Source organism: Emys orbicularis, chromosome 7 (assembly GCF_028017835.1).
Source record: "Emys orbicularis isolate rEmyOrb1 chromosome 7, rEmyOrb1.hap1, whole genome shotgun sequence".
Classification (NCBI taxonomy): Eukaryota; Metazoa; Chordata; order Testudines; family Emydidae; genus Emys; species Emys orbicularis.
In genome coordinates, this window is record NC_088689.1 from 126,755,433 (window position 1) to 126,775,277 (window position 19,845).

Sequence of the window (19,845 nt, forward strand, 5' to 3'; positions counted from 1 at the left end):
TAACCTAGATTTAATTCACCATAGAACTTATGTCTGTAACAGCACCCATCAGAAGATAGAGGTTGCGGCTAGTTCTGTTCAGAGTATGGAAACGAGACACATACAAGAATACCTTGTCAAGGATAAATTGGTGGCTACTGTGACCGAGCGATACTAATAAATCCTTGGCATCTGGGGTGGATGAACTGGAATTTGGTCTCTGTTTGTCTGGCTGGAGTCCCTGAAGGAGCAGAAGCAGTGAACTGAGAACTGTATTTTGTTAACCCATCAAGGAAGCTCAGTGCAGTTGAACCTTGCCCCAGAGCACGTTTGCATTTGTTCTCTTGCTGGCTATAAGAAAAGTTCAATCCTTTATCCCACGGTGTATTTTTAGAGACTTGATACCTACTAGGCTGAGGAGTCTTGGGGTCCAATCCTGCTTCCATTCATCTCCCCATTCCTAAATGGGCTCTTAGTCTCAAAGGCACCAGGGCTGCTACCAATTTGGAATAGAGATTGAAAGGTGGGCCCAGATTACAGGCCTGCAGCGCTGGCTGAGAGGTAGAGCTGAGAGGGAGCCTTATGTTTGTCAGGTCTAGGGTTAAATTCCCTTTGCTATATCCTGCTCTCCGTAACCTAAAAGGCACTGGAGAGTCCTACTCTGTTCTATAGCCCATCCCATCTCTGAGCCTCGCCAAAGGAGGTCCAGGCGTTTGGAGAGAGAAATCTGCCCATGGTGGGTCAGCACAAAGTTTAGGGCCTGCACGAGGTTGTGGGGGTCAGATGACTGAATGGTCACACAGGGCGGTCATGTTGGTGTGGGAGGGATGACCGGGAGGCAGGCCAGGGGAGAGACGATGGATTTCAGTTTACGTGCCTCCAGTGGCCAACATTGCCCTGTACAGCTGACATGGAGGGGCGGCAGCTACTGTCCTAGCCCACAGGCAGCAGCTGGAGGTGGATCCACCTCCCAGCACAGGGCTTTGAGTCCTGATTTTTCACCTGGCTGGCTGGTCAGTCTGGTCTCACCTGTATGTCCAGGCCATGAATGATCATAGAAACAGCTACTTAACAAAGAGCTACTTAACAAAGAGCTACTTAACAATACATGGACCCTGCCAATCCTGGCTAATAGCCATTAAGGGACTTATCCTCCATGAATTTATCTAGCTCTTTTTTGAACTCTGTTATAGTATTGGCTTTCACAACACCCTCTGGCAAGGAGTTCCATAGGTTGACTGTGCATTGTATGAAGAAATACTCCCTTTTGTTTGTTTTAAATCTGCTGCCTATTAATTTCATTTGGTGACCCCTAGTTCTTGTGTTATGAGAAGGAGTAAATCACACTTCCTTATTTATTTTCTCCACACCAGTCATGATTTTGTAGACCTCTATCATATCCCCCCTTAGTCATCTCTTTTCCAAGCTGAAAAGTCCCAGTCTTATTAATCTCACCTCATATGGAAGCCGTTCTCTACCCCTAATCATTTTTGTTGCCTTTTTCTGAAGCTTTTCCAATTCTAATATAGCTTGTTTGAGATGGGGCGACCACATCTGCATGCAGTATTCGAGATGTGGGCGTACCACGGATTTATATAGAGGCGATATGATACTTGTCCCCAGGCTGACAATTTTTCCTTTGGAGTAGGGTAGGATCTGTTTTGGATTGCATCCATGCAAATTAATTCCCAGGCCTACCGGTCAGTATCTTCTCTGGGAGTTTGCCCAGTCTGCAGAAATTGTCATTTGCCTGTGGATTTCCTAGACAAATTGTTACTATGATTGTCACTTAGAGAAGACTCCCATTAACAGCAATGGGCTTTGGAGCAGGTTTGCTTTCACTGAATTGTCTTTTCAGAATTACGTGAGCCATATTTGGGGATATTCTCGCCTCTGCTGAGATGTGCACAGTATGGTGTTAGTGGAACGTTATCATCACATGTGTAACTGGCCATTTGGGAGCTCAGATACCTGAGTTTTGCTTGTGCAGATGGAGTAATTGCATTCGCAGATGACACCTGCACTTTTGCACCTTGAACTGGGTTTCAGTTCGTAACGAGCTGGCAGTGCGTGCGTGCACCACTCTGCACTGTCAGCGGGAGCTGGTATTACTGGGGAATGTTAAGTGGGTTCTGCTGGCTCAGGCAGATGGCGCCATCTTTACCCAACCTGAATATAAAGGAGGTGTCAGTAGCTCTCCAAGGTGTGGGCTGAGCAGTCACGAGTGAGGAGCTCTAGGAGGAACCAAGCCCGGGGAGAAAGCCGTCCATGTTTTTGTTGGTGACTTTGTTAGCAAAGCTAAGTGCCAAGAAGGGTGGGACGCTGATTTTACACAGGAAAAGTACCTGCTTGGAATGCCCTTATGAGGGAGCAAGCGATGATGGTCTAGTGCAGGGGGTCTTTTTCTTTCTGAGCCCCCCCCCCCAACATACTATAAAAACTCCAGAGCCAGCGGAGGGGCCTCAGGGCTCCTGGCTTCAGTCACCGGGTGGGGGGGGGGGGCTCACTCAGGGCTTTAGCTCTGTGGGACTCTGGGCTTCAGCTGTGGAGGTGGGAGAGGCTCGGAGCTCCAGACTTCAGCCACTGGGTGAAGGGCAGGGCCTCAGGACTTCTGCCCCGTGGGGGCACCGGGGCTCCAGGCTTTAGACCCGCGGGGGCACCAGGGCTCAGGGCTTCAGTCCCGGGGTGGGAATTAGGGCTTGGAGTGCCAGACATTAGCCCTGTGGGGAGCACTGAGGCTCGGGGCTCTCCGCAGCTCTGCCTCCTGGTTTCAGCCCTGTGGTGGTGCTGGGCTTTAGCTCCGAGGCCCCACAGCCCTCTGAAACCGGCTCGCGGCCTCCTGGAGGCCATGGACCCCTGATTGAGAACCGCTGGTCTAGCGGTTAGGGCACTAGCCTGGGGCCTTAGGAGACCTGGGTTTAATCCTCTTGCTCTGCCACAGTCTTCCTGTACAAACTTGGACAAGTCACTTAGTCCCTCAATTCCCCATGTGTATGATGGGGTAATAGCACTGCCCTACCTCACAGGGGTGTCATGAATTTAAATACATTAAAGATTCTGAGGTGCTCAGGTACTATGCTAATGAGGGGCCAGATAAGTACCTCGGACAGATGTGATTCTGTATTTCCGAAGAAGGTTTATTTGTAGCTACATTATGTAATGTTGTGAGCTTTAATATAAACCATAAAGATGAACAAAACCACAACATTCTGCCTATTCAAACCCCTACTTTAGGAAGGATGCCTGTGTGCATCTTAGAGGGCAGAAACCATTGCCATTTTAAAACATATGAATGAGTTGATTTATATTTCTATATTTTTTGCATCTCTGATGGGATATATAAACACCACCACCTTGGCCTCTGGGAACCAAATTGCTTGTGATTTTTTTGATTTTTCAAAAAAAAGAAATCATCAAAATGTTTTGAAATTTTAAAATTCCAAAGAAATTACAAATGTCACATTTGGGGGTGAAATTTTTAATATTTTTTTCAAGCAGCTATAGCTCTGGTGGCAATTTTTTGGATTTACAAAAAAAAAAAAAAAAAAAAAAAGGAAATTTTTCCAAACTAAAAAAACAAGCACAATATTGTGGGGAAAAAATATTGAATTTTTTTTTAACTTTTTTTTACCAGTCCTACTGAGCCTATGTACAAAATATCAAACAATCCACACAGTTTATTAATTCAATCAGTTAGCTATTTACACCGCTTACTACCACGCTCCTCAGTCAAAAGCTGACAGTCCATATACAGCCTTGTCTTATTAACCAGACAAATACAGGGAAGTAGCTTCAACTAGTGTTAGATAACATAGCTCCACTGACTTCAATAAATTTGTTAGTCTCTAAGGTGCCACAAGTACTCCTGTTATTTTACAGAAGAATCTGTTATCCCTGTTCTAATTGGATGTAACTCTGTTGACTTCAATGTATGCAGATGCCTTCGGTGTACTGTCTTTATTAGTGGCTAAAGTTTTGTCCACCACAATAAAAAAACTTTTGAGTTAACTATAGTCAGCCAAAAAGCAATACAAATATTCATTTTGGTATCATGATAAGATAGTACATGTTTTACTGAGCCACTATCACATTATCCCAGGAAGAAAATGGCTCATTGTTTAATATTTAAGAAGTTCTTCCTATGAGCCGCGTTGTGAAAGGTTTCAAAGTAGCTTTTCACAAGCAAAACACTTTTGTTCCCTTGGGATAACATTCGGTAATCAAGTGTTTTGACTATAGCTCTTAGCACTGTTTCCAGAATGGACTGCATAATTAAATTATCTGAAGTCTACTGTAATCAGGAGAGTGCATTTAATGACTATTCAAGCCCTTCTCATTGTTAGGAATGAGACAGAAAGATCTTTTGTTGGGATTTTCTTTTTAATTGTCTAAAGACTCATCCAGAAGATGGTGCCACAATTCTGTCTGTAACATAAATAGCAGACCAAAAAAAGGAATCTTTGTTGTAGAAAATATCAGAAAATTCATATTAAATAGAAATTAAGAGTAAACGTGTTTCCAAAGGCAGCTGAAAGCCCAAATGCTAACATTTAGTCAGTGGGAAGGCTCATTCCAAACTGGGGCAATGTATCATTATTGCCTTTGCTCTATATCGCTTCAGGCAAGGTCAGCCAGCACGACAAGAAAGACGAAAACTACTGCTGCTATCTTCCATCCAAAAATACAGACAACTCTTGCAGTGTTTATTAAACTCCCAGTTTTCATCAAACCCTATCAATAAGATAACATGATATAAAGCTCTTCGTTGGTGCTTTCTGAGGCTACAGTGGAAGTAGGACGTTGCAGTTCAAAATAGAACATGTAGTTGTTTTCCCGTGGTTAAGGATGGGTGACATTTTTAAGGCTTTGTCTCACTGAAGGAGACACATCCTCTGAGTCTATAGATCCCAGTAACCAGAATAAATAACTTGATTTCCATTTCACAACTCTTTGCATCAAAGCCCGGCAAAATAATTAATTAAAGGTAGCTACCGAACAAAAATCTTTCACTCCGACCAAAATCATACATGTAATTTTTTTTTCTTCTGTTACAATTTTCTGTTTGTCTGAGGTCTCTGCTATGTAGTTCAAGCAATTTGTCATCCAATTAGCCTGATGAAGCATACAGAAGTCATTTGAACTATAAATTTTCTGCAGGCAAAATAAAATGCAAACAAGAAGAGCTTCCTGTGCCCGCCAAAGTGATGATACTTGGAATACAAATAAGAAAAAGCCATGCTGACAGCAAAAGCTATTTTTATATTCTGTCGCTGGCTCCGAGGCATAGCAGTTGGAACAGGACTGCATCTGTATTCTCGAACCCAAATACATGGTGTAGCCATAAGTGAAGTGCATGTTTTACAGAATAGCGCTTTAATCACAATGAAAGGATGCGTTGCATGAAAGATGGATGCTGATGCGGTTCACACTCAAGCTGTACGTTTACTGGTCAGGTCAATCTTGAATGAGAAGCTAAACAGAAAAAAACTCCCAACATTTAAGAACAACAGAGGGGAGTGTTTCTGCCTTTGGCATTAAAAGATCTCTCTCTGCCTTGTAGGGAGAACCTGTGGGAAGTCCTCTCTTGCTGCAGCAAATCAGTGTACTCTACAACACTCACAATCCACTCATGGACTCTCTTGGGAAGGAAGGGGCCTCCGGAGAATCTGAATACAGCCCTCTGAAGTTGGCAGATGAGCTAGAACGGTAACTTTATGGGTATCTTCCTTTCCTTTACATTAGATCTTGTAACGTCACTAGCTCACCCATTAACTATATCCTCACGAATTCATTTAGTAAAAAGATGCCTTTACTTCCTGAATTTCTCTGGAAATAAACGTAGTACACAACAGGAAAACATTCTAGACAATCACTTAAGCAACACAGTCATTTAACAGCCAAGTATTATTGGGCTGGTCTACACTAACCCCCCCACTTCGGACTAAGGTACGCAAATTCAGCTACGTTAATAACGTAGCTGAATTCGAAGTACCTTAGTCCGAAGTTACCGCGGTCCAGACGCGGCAGGAAGGCTCCCCCGTCGATGCTGCGTACTCCGCTCGCCGAGCTGGAGTACCAGCGTCGAAGGCGAGCACTTCCGGGATCGATCCGGGGCACTTCCGGGATCGATCCGGGATCGATTTATCGCGTCTTAACCAGACGCGATAAATCGAACTCAGAAAATCGATTGCTTACATCCGGACCCGGATGTAAGTGAAGACGTACCCATTGTGTATGACTTGTTCACCACCAGCAATGTGCACAACCCAGTTTGCAGCTAGCAAAAGGCAAACTTAGTATTAATTCTTTGTATTACCGTAGCGTCTCGGAGCCCCAGTCACGGTTGCCAACGTCAGTTCACACCACTATAGTCACTGCACCAGGCTTGCACGCAGCACCAGGTGTGCCACTGAATCAGATTAAGGCCTTGAGGCTACAAACACAGACTCCCCTGAGTAGTCCGACTGAGTCATGGGAGACGAGCTACTGGAGTGGTGGCTGGATTGGAGCCTAGGTTTGCCATTATTCTAGTGATGGAGGCCTGGGATTGAACCGGCTCCCTAGCCATCATTCCCGTAAGGTAGCTGAGTGGCTCACCAGGTGGCTGATGCAGCGTGGATTTTGCAGGATTGCATCATTCAAGAAAGGGGACCCGATTGTGCCTGGCTATTCCAGGAGTGGAAATAAAAGTCGAGGGGAAGGTCACAAGAAGCTCCTACCCCTCAGCTCTCCGTGCAGCAGCTGCGCTGTGATGGCCGAATGTTGTGAGTCACCAAAAGGAGGTGGGGCCGGACATACAGGCAGTAGAAAGCAGCACCCAGCCCTGCGTGCTAGGGAGCTCAGAGCGGATCCTGCCACCGATGGCACAGCCCCATTGATACGGTGCAGAGCTGTACCAGCTCCTGGCCAGGTCAGCATACGAGTGCGACCTGACCGGAAGCCTGCTAGAAGAAGGTGTGACATCCCTTGCCAATGCACTGGGTAGGATTCTCTAGAAATCACATGCACAAAAGCAAACAATTAGAAACTCTCAGGAGGGGTGGGTTTCTTTAAAGATTCCCCTCCCCCCGCATCACCAATTTGGTAAATGACATTTCCTTGGACCTCATCAACAGCTGACTGTGGCTTGGATCATCAATTTCCATGAGCCGCTCGTTCATTCCCAAGGAAGATCGTTGTGTCTTTATCACTGCTGCTTGCATGTTACACCTTGCTAACTCCTTTGTGTTCAGTGAGGATGCTTTCACACCAACATCTGCTTCAATGTCCACCACCTTTCCCAGTCAGCTCCAAAGCCCTGCTGCAGTGACGTTATTCTTTCTCGGCTGGGTAACCGCTCTTCGCTGGGAATAGGTGCTTTATGATCAATGTCTCGTTGTAAGCTGTTGTGGTGAGTGGTCATGTGCATGATGCAGTGTTTTGCCACACACGCAGTTTGAAAGGATGAAAAATAAAAGAAAGGCAAAATGATTCACATCATTAAAGACATTCAGAGCTAAAAGAAGATAGACTGGGAAAGCACTTGTCATTTGAGACAAGATGGTGTGGTGCCACCTTGATAGCCTGGCCCACTAAGGGCTCAAACATCAGAATGCAAATCAAAAGGACCCCAACATTTATTCTTTGGCTTAAAAATCGTGAGGTTTTTTTTAAATGTCATGATTTTTGGAGGTGTGACTCACAATTTTTGAAAACATGGGGTAGGCCGTACTGCACTGATGATCTTGCCAGACCCTCGTACTCCAAATAAAAGGCAAGCTCAGAATACTTTAATTGTTGTGCCAAGATTTCTCTGGCTCACGGGGTGGTCACTGTCTACATCTCCACCACTCACTCAGACATCTTGCAGTGACTTCTTCGCTCTGCATCAAGCTCTGATGTAAGCCTTTCTTTCTGGGTAAGGACCATGACCTAGACCTCAGCATTCTGCCTGGCCCCTCCACATGGCAAAGCAATTTGGAACTGGCTCTAGCACCTGGTGTCTTCTGGAAGAATTTCCCAGGGATTTAGGGGAATTTGACTTCTCTGCCCACCATCACGCTGCACTTGACAGGCACATGAGGATATCACATACACTAAGAAACGGCAGGGACAAGGAAGCACAAATGTTACAGAAAAAGGATTGAGCCCCTCAGAAGCAGGTGTTTGTGGAGCACAGCTGGGGGAAAAGAGGGTGTGGTCAGAGCTGCCCTATATCTTGGGTTGTTGGCTGCTATATTGGCTCCTTGAGGCTGTGGTTTGCTGTTGCAAGTTAGAGCAGCCTTAAAGTTTCTCTAAGTTATGTCATGGGACTTGACTGGCACACACCCTGCCCAAGATCCAAAGGAGCTCAAAAGTGCCTGAAAGCCATCTTTGGGAATCCCTTGCTGAGCTCCAGTCAAGCATCTGGGCTATCCAACACAACAAGAGAGTCTTAAAAACACCCAATTCTCCTGCCTCCGTTTCATACCAGATTAACTCCATTGACATCCGTGTAGGTACTCCTGATTTACACCAATGAAGGTGCGACCAGAATCAGGCCCTGTATTATTGAACTAAATAATACTAATGGCTCAGATGAGTGTGTAAATCTATGTGCAAACGGAAACAGAAAATCAAAATGTTTTCCTGGGACAATATGGTCTGGCTAGTGGAGACATTCATATTTAGGGACTTTTTATAGATGTTTATGGCGCTGTTGTAATGTGCTCATCAGGAGAACCAAGTCTGCTGTAAACTAATTGTTAGGAAAATGTCATTGTAAGCCTAAGAAATTTAATTATTTTGATTGCAAAAGGAGCAGCTACATGTGTAGTTCTGAAAAGAAGTTATCCAAAAGTCTGAGTCATTTATGTTCCTCGTAAGCCAGGACGTATTTTATTATTCATGCACAGTTAATTGACCACTATTTAATAGATGACAATATTTTGCTGCTGTTTAAAGTTGATGTTAACTAGCATTTTTAATTCGCATCTCCTGGATTAGGAGACAATAGATGGCTAGTCTGGTATACACAGCAATAGATTTTGAAATGCCATCGGGCTGCGATCATCTCTGGTTTTGTACATTGGCTCATGGTAGAAGTGCTTAAAGAAATTGTGTCTCTTTGTCTCAGCAACTCCTCTCATAACCGCGCGAGCTGTTTCCCATATGGTTTGCGTGGTGAATTACATTAACAAGCCACATTTACCAGCCCCCAGTCAGTGGTAGAAACTACAAGGCCCAATCACGCCCCTCAGATTCATATACTGAGCACACTGCATTGGTCTCCTGTTCCCTTGTGGAAGGGGATCAGTTCTCCTGTGGAAGCTGTTCTGCCAATCAAGTAATCAGGATGAGGGGACGGGGTGGGTCCAGGGAGGAGTGGCCAGGCAATAGGCTGAATCACTTTTCTGTACCCTCCTCTTACAGTAGTGGGACTCCAGGGGCAGGTACAAATCAGGAGAGTCCATGCTGCCAAGGAGTACGGTCACAACTGCTGTGGAGGCACAGAGCCTCTGTGTGGATAATCCATCCATGTCCCCCTGCTGATCTCTATGGTTGTCAGACCTGGGGTGGGGTGTGGGCACGTCCCACAGTCTTCTGGGCAGGGAGGGGCAAACCACGCACACACTAATACAATGCGTGGGGGGATGTTTCAGAGATTTCCTCCCTCTTGGCCCCCTCCTATGGATTTTCCCACAGGAAGGGGCAATTGGGTCCCTAATCATTCACTGTTCTCCACCCATGGGAAATCTGAGACACAGCCATTACGTGGTAACTGCTTGCCACGGTTGATGTTTCGGAAGCGACCACTGTATGATTTAAGCTTCACCCATGAATACCTGATATGCTTTGGTTTGATATGGTCTCTGAATAATCTGCTTCCCCCAAAAGCCACATCCATCCCCACAATCCCGAGTCACTGTTAATTTCAGAAGGCACCAAAGGCCTGAGTTTTCAGAGGTGCTGAACACCTGAAGGTCCTGCTGATTTCACTTAGTTGTGGGTGCCCAGCCATTCTGAAACCCTGACCCCACCGTGTTAATGGCCTGATTGTCTAATGTCCTCAACACTCAGTAGCTCCCACTAACAATTGATGTATCTCATGCTACCATGCTGGGGTTTTGTCCCCCTCTAGTGATCAAATCACGGAAGAGATTTATGACTCTGGTCCTCCCCCGAGCTATTCCTTTAGCTCTGGAGGTCCTGGGTTCTATTTCTGCAGACAAGCTATCCAAGGTGGGTAGCTTTAGCAGCCACAAGTGCAACTGAAATCAGTGGGGAAGCCAATGGGAGCTGAGCTCTTCTGACCCTACATTTTGCAATTAGCTGCTGCAAAGATTAAATGTAGACTCGTCTGCATATTGTAACTATTGTAGCTCATGCACTTCTTACATTTGATACATTGTAAAAACCACAAAGCAATATAAGCAGACTCCGAAATATTGTTCGGAGGAGGTGTTAAATGACGGAAGAACAAGAAGCTATTATCTGAGCTGCTGAATAGGTCAGATGGCTCATGGTAGAGTGCCAAGTTTCTCCTTTGTAGCCATGGTTCAGTTCCCATCATTGGCAGTGTGAGCTGCACGCACATGTGTCCAAATCCAAAATGTTCCATGCCCAGTGCGCCATGCATGGCCTCCTGCTGGGCTGATGTGGGAAATTAATTAGCTGCCTGGGGTGCGGAAGGCTTGGCAGCATTTGGCATCCATTTGATATAGTCAGTCATGGGGCTCTTGCGGTTACGAGAGCTTATCTTTCAAAGGAGGTGTCTGCTCAAGCGGAATTGTTTAGCGATTATCTCTTTATTTAATGAAAAACGTTATTAAAGGCATTTTTAATGACTCTAGAGGCAATACAGGGCAAGCCTGATGTCTCAGAGGCAGCATCCTGAATCTTATTAGATCAGGTCAGATTGCGGGACTCTTGCACATTGAGTGGGCGAAGGTCATTGGCGATGGGCGTGCTCAGATCGCAAGATTTTGTGTGTCTCAGCAGGAATGAAGGAGAAGCATCAGCAGTCTCTGCAAGGCGTACTGGCCTCAGCCAGCTCAGTGGTAAGTGTGTGAATAACCGTCCAGGACTGAGGGGTGGAAAGTGGAGGAAACTGTTCTTAGGGCTTTGGACAATTATATGGAAAATCACCTCCCCTGACTTGGGGATAAAATGCAAAACAAGAATGCATGACGGTTGTGGGTGTTGTGATGACACTTACAGAAAGCTCAGAAAGTAAAAGATCTCCAGGTGGACACCAACGCCTACGTTCTGTCCCGTGTCATTCTGAGACATACGGGCAACGGGTGTTAGCCACACAGCCATCCAGCCTGTGTAGAAACCAAGTCAACCCACTCTGTAACACCCCCCCCAAATGAAAAGAACAACAACAAAACCAATCAGCCTGCATGGTAGAGAATGGTGGAGCTGCTTGAGAGGCTGTGTAAATAACCAGTCTAGCAAAGGGCTTTGTACCTAGCACCTGGGCAGTTTCCACAGAAAATAGATTGGCAACAGCAAATTCCCTTCTGAGCTTCAGGGAGTCTTTGTTTCTTCTCCCTCATTGGTTTGTGGAAAGCACTGCTTGGACTAGGGTCTCCTTTGGGGTGTGAGGGGTGGGGGAGAAAGGGCTGATGGTGTGAATGTCATTCTGGTTATGGTGGAAGAGATTCATCACAGTGAAAGGTTTTGCAGAATTTCTTAAAGGTGATCAGGCTCCCGGACTCCTGTGCTTTGCAACCCTCTGTCCTCAGTCATCTCCCTGTCCTGGGGTGGGAGCTGATCCTGCCTGAGGGCTGGGGTTATCCTCGTGCATAGGGGAGGTAGGCAGGTCCCAGACAGTCCATTTTCTCTGTTTTTTTTAAACCCCGTGTGGTGGTGCGGAAGCAAAGGAGGCTGTCTCTGGAGAGGGGTGCTAGGGAGTGGTTCCTGACAGCGATGACCCAGAGATGCCTTCATTGTTGTAGAAAGTGCAGTTCCTCTAACTGGGGAAGAGGTTCCATTCTCCCTTGCAGCTCTTGGTTTGGGGGAATTGGGAGGGCAAACTCCCAGTAACAGAGCTGTTTGCTGAGAGACTTCAATTTCACACATGTTGACCCTTTAAAATTGTTTTGTGGACAGCTGGCAGAGAAGACCCAGCCCTCTGAGTTAAGTCCAGTGGAGACTGGCTGCCAGGGAGTGGGGGATAGCCTCAGGAAGTCTTGGACTTGGTGTGGAAGCACATGATTTCCATGTGACCCTATGAGATTTGCGGGCTGAACACTGTGTGTGTGTGTGTGTGTGTGTGTGTGTGTGTGTGTGTGTGTGTGTGTGTGTGTGTGTGTGTGTGTGTGTGTGAGAGAGAGAGAGAGAGAGAGAGAGAGAGGAGAGGCCACCTCCAACAGAAGACTTTGGAGGGAATTCTGGGGCCCCTGTCTCCAGACTTAGACTTTTTAAAAATAAATAAATCATTTTTAATTATTAAATCATAAGAAACTGAACCCCACTAGAACTCATCTAGTTAAAAAGAAAAACAAACTGAATTTAGGTCAATGATATTAAATCCCACTCTTCATCTTATTATCAAATGGGGTCAGGAGTAAAATATTCTAGTAAAAAAACTCAAGTCATGTTTCTCATAATCCAGTCTCTGTATACAAAAAGGTTCAACTCTTTTTTTTTTTCCTTACCCAACACTTGTTTTGCTGGCTGCTCGGCATCTGTTTATACCATGTGGTATTCTGGCAAATGTAGGACAATCAGTCAAACAGAGACTGACTAGGGAAAGCGCCATATCCTATATTTTAGCTTTATCTACAACCACGAACAGTGCTGGTAGCAGATAACTTTCCCCTCAAGTGAGGCAGGAACCAGAGAAGAGAATTGTGACTCAGGATAGAATGCAAAGTGACCATCTAGCCCTAAATGTTGCAAGGGAACTGATGGGGTTAAGCAGTATTGCATCGGAGCTCTGGACTATAAATCTCTTCTATTTCTGAAATGCACCTTGCACAGGTTTGAGTGGAAGGAGAAAAAATCCACATCCAAAGTATTAGCAGTGACTTTTCCTTTATCACTAGGATTTTACCCTGCAGGAGAAGAGAAGGAAGGAGGCAGAGTTAATGTCATGGATAAAATTCAAGCCCAAACCTAATTTTCATGCTCTGCTTATTGTGGTGGATCAGAAGTCTTGCCTGAGATCCTTAGGAATATGAAGAATAGCAGTGAACATATTAAAGCAGAGAAGCAATTGCATGTTTTCCCTTGTCTAAATGTTAAGCACACATAGTATGCTCCTTTTAGACTGAAATTGGTTTATTGGTTCAGCATCTGATCATGAAAAATGTGTATGTTTTACCTGTGTTGTGACTAGCGTTTTAGGAGCAGAGGTCACCTGCTACACAGCAAATGAAATGGAGGGCTGGTTCTCCAGCAGTGTCAGCTGGTGTTGCCCATTACCAGATCCTGTATGGGGAGCTGAGGCAGGGCAAAAGGAAGATGGGTCGTCCGCATAAGCGCCTCAAAAATAATCTGAAGATCAGTCTCCAATGGGCTGGCATCAATCTCAGGCAAACGGCTCAACCCAGGACTTAGTGTTGCTCTCTGACAAGATCACCATGCAACAGGTTCGAGCAGGACTGACAAAATCGTCTCCAGGCTGCCCGTGAAAGGTGCCACAGAGCGGCATTGTCAAACATCATGGATACGGACTTCCCATGGCCTCAGTGTGGCCAACTCTGTGCATCAGGGATCGGACTTCGGAGTCCTATGCGCAGCCAGAGATGAGAATTGCGACAATATCGTCATCGCCAGCGATGGACAACTGCTGCTACATACTTTGGCCTGGTCTACACTACGACTTTAATTCGGATTTAGCTGCTTTAATTCGAATTAACGCTTGACCCGTCCACACAACGAAGCCATTTAATTCGAATTAAAGAGCCCTTTAATTCAATTTCTGTACTCCTCCTCGATGAGAGGAGTAGCGTCAAAATCGGTATTGTTAATCCGAATTAAGGTTAGTGTGGCCGCAATTCGATGTTATTGGCAATTAGATGTTATTGGCTACCCACAATGCAACGCTCTGGAAATCGATGCTACTACGGTAGCTTGGACGCACACCACCGAATTAATGGTGCCTAGTGTGGCCGAATACATTCGAATTTATAAAATCGGTTTCCTAAATTCGAATTATATAAATTCGGATTAATCCTGTAGTGTAGACATACCCTTAAAGTAGTACAACTTTGGGGGTGTCCACACTCCACTCTGGAGGTGTGACTGAAGCAGGTGCTGCCGTCACCCCCCGCCAACTGGAGTGTAGACAGACCCCTAAAAAACACTGCTTCCCCGGCACCTTTCAATGTTTGCAATTGGGTGGGGCAGAGCATGTGCTTCCATCTCTGGAGAAGGAGCAGTAGAAGGTAATCACATAGCAGCGTTGGGCAGCTGCTTCCTAAGAGAGAGAACTGTTTGCAGGAGGGAGAGGTCTATGGAAACAGAGCCTTCCTGGGCTATATACCTGAAGATGCAATTTTCTGCTGGACAGATCCCACAGGCTGAAATTCATCCTTGTAGAGGGTGGTCCACCCAAGGCCTATGCACTGTTTAACTCTGACTTAAGTCCCACTATGGGCCTCAAAATAGGATGTAAGTGGTGCTATTGGCTTTGGGCTGGAGCCCTGCACTGGATGATGGGGCAAAAAAGAAAAAATATGTAATTCTTTACATTTTTAAAAAAGGAGTGATTTGCCCCAAAGCCAGTGAACATGAATACACAGATCGGCAATGTCTTGGAATGATCCTTCTGATGTTAGACTGATGTGGCCATTCATTTCCACTTTCCAACATCCAGCTGGGTGGCCCCAGGGGAACAAAAACTTCTATATATCAAAAATGAACTAAAAATAGTGATAGTGCCTGAGCTCCTAGCCTGAGGTTTGTCTTTCAGGGAAAAGGGCCTCACTTGGTAAGTTAATTGTTGGAGCATGCAAACTCGTCGCCAATAAAGGTATCCTCGGCTTGCTCTCCACTGTACACTGACTTTACTCCTTGTAGTGGGGCAGCTGCCCCACTCCATGAGAAAAAGGGCTGGAACAGGCCAGAGAGGCTGCGCAGACCAGCAGCCAATCATCAAAGGCCAGTGGAGAGCCAATCAGGGCAAAGAAAGAGGCAGCCAATCAGGGCTGGGCTGGGCCCTATATAAAGGCTGCCTAGCAAAGGAGAGGGCAGTCTCTCCCTGACTAGTAAGGGAGGAGGACTGGCTCCTAAGGGAAGGAGGTAGCACCTTGGACAGAGCAGTGCTGGGCAGGCTCGGGGGAGCAGAGGAGAGCTCCAGCCCAGTTACCTGCAGGCTGCGGCCCCTGCTAAAAAGGGTTGAGGAGGTGGCCCAGGGAAGATAGGTGGACAAGAGGGGAGAGAAGGAGGGCAGAGAGAGGCTGCCTCTAGAGGGTCCCTGGGTTGGGACCCAGAGTAGCGGGTGGGCCTGGGTGTCCCCCCCCCCCCCCCGCCTGCACTGCACTGGCCACATAGGAGTGTGCCCGAGACTGACTGCAACTTGCCCCTGAGGTGAGGGGCTAGACTTCGGGGTTGTGGTTGGCCACTGAGGCAGGTGCAAGCCGAAGGACTGTCATTACCCCCCCCCCCCTCGGAAGGGGGTGAGAAAGGAGTAGTAGGCGCTGCCGGAGGGCCGTGTCCTGAAGTGGACACCGCTAAGCGGGGAGCAACGTGGTTCCTAAATCAGCAGAGCAGACAACAGGTGAGACACCACGTGCAGAGGGCGATCCACAGCTGACGAGCTAATTCCTGGAGCAACCAGCAGGAGGCACCAGCGGTGGTGAGTTGAGATGCTGTTACACTCCTCACTCAGTGAGCCCCTAGCACCTCATGGGAGGTGAACTGACTTTCCTATAGGGGCTAGTGGTCCCCCCATCAATTGTAGAGCTGCCTTTTGTTTTGTGACCTCTGGTTGGCATGCCAGGTGGTGAGCATTGCCGACAGTGTGTGACATGGGGCCACATTTACAGGTGGGCAATTTCTGTGATTGCCCTGTTCAGTGTGTTCCCCAGCGTGGGGCTCGGGACAAGTCACCAGGTAGAGCTGGAGAGACTAAAGAGGCCCCCATAGTCTGGATTTGAGAAACGGAAGACTTGACTTTCTGCGGCAGAACTGATTTTCCCTCTGGGCTGTCTCATGCCAAGGCAGAAGCAAATCAGCTGCGTGTCAGCTGATCTTCTTTTCTTTGGGCTGCTGCATTCATTTGCATGGGAGAGGTAATTTTTAGACTGAAATGGAATGTAACAGAAGGTGCAGAGGAGAGAAAATAATTACCTGATTCAATCAGCTAGACAGAGTTGCCTCTGAAGCAACCTTTTGAAAGCTACTTGCCAGGGAAAATCCCTAACTGAGAGTAAGGTTTTGATCATATTGTTAATCATAAATAGATTCACATTGGTTCAGTCTAAATACAGCCCCCAGGATTGCTTGAGCCATGATGTGTTAAGTTACATTGTGTCAGAGCCATATTTCCTTCCCTCAGAAAAATCCACAGAAAAGGGAAACTCCACTTCAAATCCTCTCACATTTCCCCTGCATCCTTCCTTCCACAGAGAGGGGTTGAAACCTTGCATTGGGGGGAGAGGCTGAGCCCCTAGGAGGAGAGAACCAGCAGATCTTGGGCCGTTTAGTAGAGTGGACTGAACTTATAAACCAGTGTCAGCCTCTTCCCCAGGAGTTTTATACAGGGTCACCCAGGCACCACGTAAGCTCTCACAATGGGGCTAAGGAAGAGTGAAGCGGTTCATAGGCATTGTGCTGGCATGTTCACCTCTGCATGGGGGTGCATTTCACCTGGCGTGCTCCTGTCTTAACATGCCTTTTGCTTGCTTTGATTGTGAATGGAATCCTCCCTGCTAGGTACCGTTCCAAACCGTGTGTAAGGGGCTGGTGTGGTTGAGAGGCCAGAGCCCTGGACTGGGAGGTAACAGACCTGGGCACCAGTGCAGGCTGTGCAACTGTCCAGCTGTCTAACTATGGGCTAGTCACATCCCCTTTGTCTTGTCTCTTTCCGCTCGTTCACTATTCAGGGCAGGGGCAATCTCAGGCTGTGTGTTTGTGCAGTGCCAGCACAGCGGTGTCCTGACCTTGGTTGGTTCTAGGCATCATCATCATATAAATAATGTATGTGTGAAACGAAGCCCTGGACAAGAAAAATATTTAATCTTCTAATGTTAAACAGCCCACCACCTATAAACAATGGTACACAGAGCAGCAAACTTATACTTACACCTCTTTGATTCCTGCTGACTCAGTTTCACTATGTGAAAAGTGACCACTTCCCAAGTCAGACCTTTTTGTTTTAGAGATATTATGTGTAAAACTTAAATTGGTCAAATGCCCAGTGTAACATTCAAAGGCATTTTTTGAAAGCCAAAGGCAATCCTCCAGTTGTTAAAGTGCTGTGTGTAATATAAGGAACTTAAATACATGATTTAAATATCCCTCTTGTCTCTTTCAATGTAAGATCACTGCTAATCCGATTGTCTCTTCCCTTGCAATTTACTCAACTACCACTTGATGGGGCCGAGTGTCCTACTCTCCTTTTGTGAGAGAGAAAGTTAATGTGACGCTCAATGAAGGAAATGTACCTTTTAGATGTATGTTATTTCACGTGCTGCCTTGCAGAATCTGATAGAAGAGAAATCAGATTGTCCTACAGGGGATTTTGAAAACAAATGAGTTTAGGGATCCTCAAATTCAAAGAACTACACTCCCTGCAACATATACTCATTCTGCATTCATGCACAAGGAACACAGTTAAAATAATACAAATGGCCTAATTTATACCTAAGAGCTGTTTAAAGTGAAACCCCATGTAAGGCCAGATGAAGGCAGGCGCTATGGGCCCATGCCTAGGGCCTCAGCTCTCTGAGTCATGTGATCACATTTGGAAGTCAAGGTTTTATTTAAAGTTAAAATTAAGGAAGACTCTAGCCCTGGAAGTTGTGAAGTAGAGCTTGGAAATGTGACCCAAGTAGGTCACATTAATGCAGTGATATTAATTATTGTGTTACCCTCATGTTGGAAATAATTTCACCATGATCCATAGAAAGCTTCACTTTTTAGACACTAATAACCAAGTGATGTTCTTGGTTATTGGAGCAGTGCTAAAGCCATCTGAAGCAGTGTAGGGCTGCACTCTGCTCTCCAAGGTTTTCTTCATATCCCAACTACCGGACTAAGCATTTATTTACTGCACCTGGTGCCCAATTAACCATGTTTTCTTTATTGGTGTTGCTTAGCCTGAAACTTAAATAAGATAACACTGGTATTTCCAGGGTCACTCTAAGTTTAACACAGACAATTCCTCTTTCTCATGATCTCATTCTTTTTGGTCACATGCTTCAGGCCTCTCACTCATCTTCAAATTCAGTTTAAAATCCTAGTTCACCCATATTCCTACACCAAGCACCTGGGAGACTTAGTCACAGACCGAGACCCCATTGTGTTAGGCGCTGTACAAAGTCAGGTCAAAAAGACAGTCTCTGTCCCTGAGAACCTATCTTCACTGCAGTGTTAGCTCGTGGTAGAACCTGAACGGTGACCCTAACCCAACTCCTGTCCACACCCAAAAATCTCTAGCTTGAGTCAGGTGGTGCTTTGAACTCAAGTCAGCTGGCCCAGTGGGTCGGAGAGATGGGGAAGCCCCACAGCTCCTGGTGCTGGAGCTAGTGATATAGTGGGGACACAGCTACTCTCTGTTGCTAATCCAGTCTCTGTGCTGCTGGGGTGTTCTGCAGGGTGGCTGCTCTCACCTGAGCGAGGCTGATTTGAGAGGAGTTAATGTGAGTATCGATAACTCAAACTTACTCTGCAGTGAAGACCCAGTGAAGACGCTTAGTCTGCACAGAGCCTGGACACAGGTCTGGGGGAGGAGGGAAATGGCTGCAAGTGAAACTCACTGCTCTGTGTGTGGCGGGAGAGGAAAAATCAGTGGGCTCGGCCCCCACAAGCAGATACACACACTCCTGGGCTACAAACTGGCTACGTACCCCACTGCCATTCCCTGCCTTTCTGGGGCAAGAGGGTACCTGGGCTGTCTCCAGTGAGAGAGGGGGTCTGTGACGGGGCACTCGACTCACGGCAGGTGGCGCCCCCTCCTGGCCAGTATGGGGATTAGCTATGTGCGACCGAAGCCCCTTTCCGCGGTTGCACTCTGCCACGCTCTGTCTCTTTCACTGTCTGTGGCCCGTCTTGCTCCAGGAGCTGCTGCCTCCTCTTTGTGACCCAGCCCTCCGCCCAGGTCACTCAGCACATACCCCCCTTCTGGAGTGCCAAAGTCCTTCCACATGACTGGTCTCAGGCAGTCTTCTCTGGCCCGGTCCTGATGGTGTCACTTCCCCAGTGGCCAGTAGGGGAACCCGGGCCTGCCCACTATTCTGAGGTCCAGTCCAGTCCAAGGTTGCCCTGGACTCCTTCCTATGGCTTCTGGTTCCTCCTCCCCCTCCCCCCCCCCCCCAGGTGTACCAGCTCCAACTCCCTCCTCGCAGGGAGTAACTGCACAATACTGAACCTTGTAGCCAGCTTCCTGGCTTTATAAGCCCAGCCCAGCTCCTCCCAAGCTGGACTTCATAGGCAAATTAGACCTTAGCACCCCTTGACTTTCCTCCAGGTACAGCCTATAGGTTAATTGGCCTAACTCACCGCTTCAGGCCATGTGTGGAGTAGACACCCTGTCAGTGTCCCTCCTGCCTCTTCTGGGTGGGAAAAAGAGGCTCTCATGCTGCTCTTTTGAGGGAGGGGGCCCCCTGCCACCATCGCTCCAGGTGACCCAGAAGTAGAGCTGCAGGGGGGCCATGTCATGCTGTGCCTAGGGTCACAGATTCCCTCAGCCCAGCTCTTGACCCCATCCTTCACAAGTTCTCCTGTGTCTGG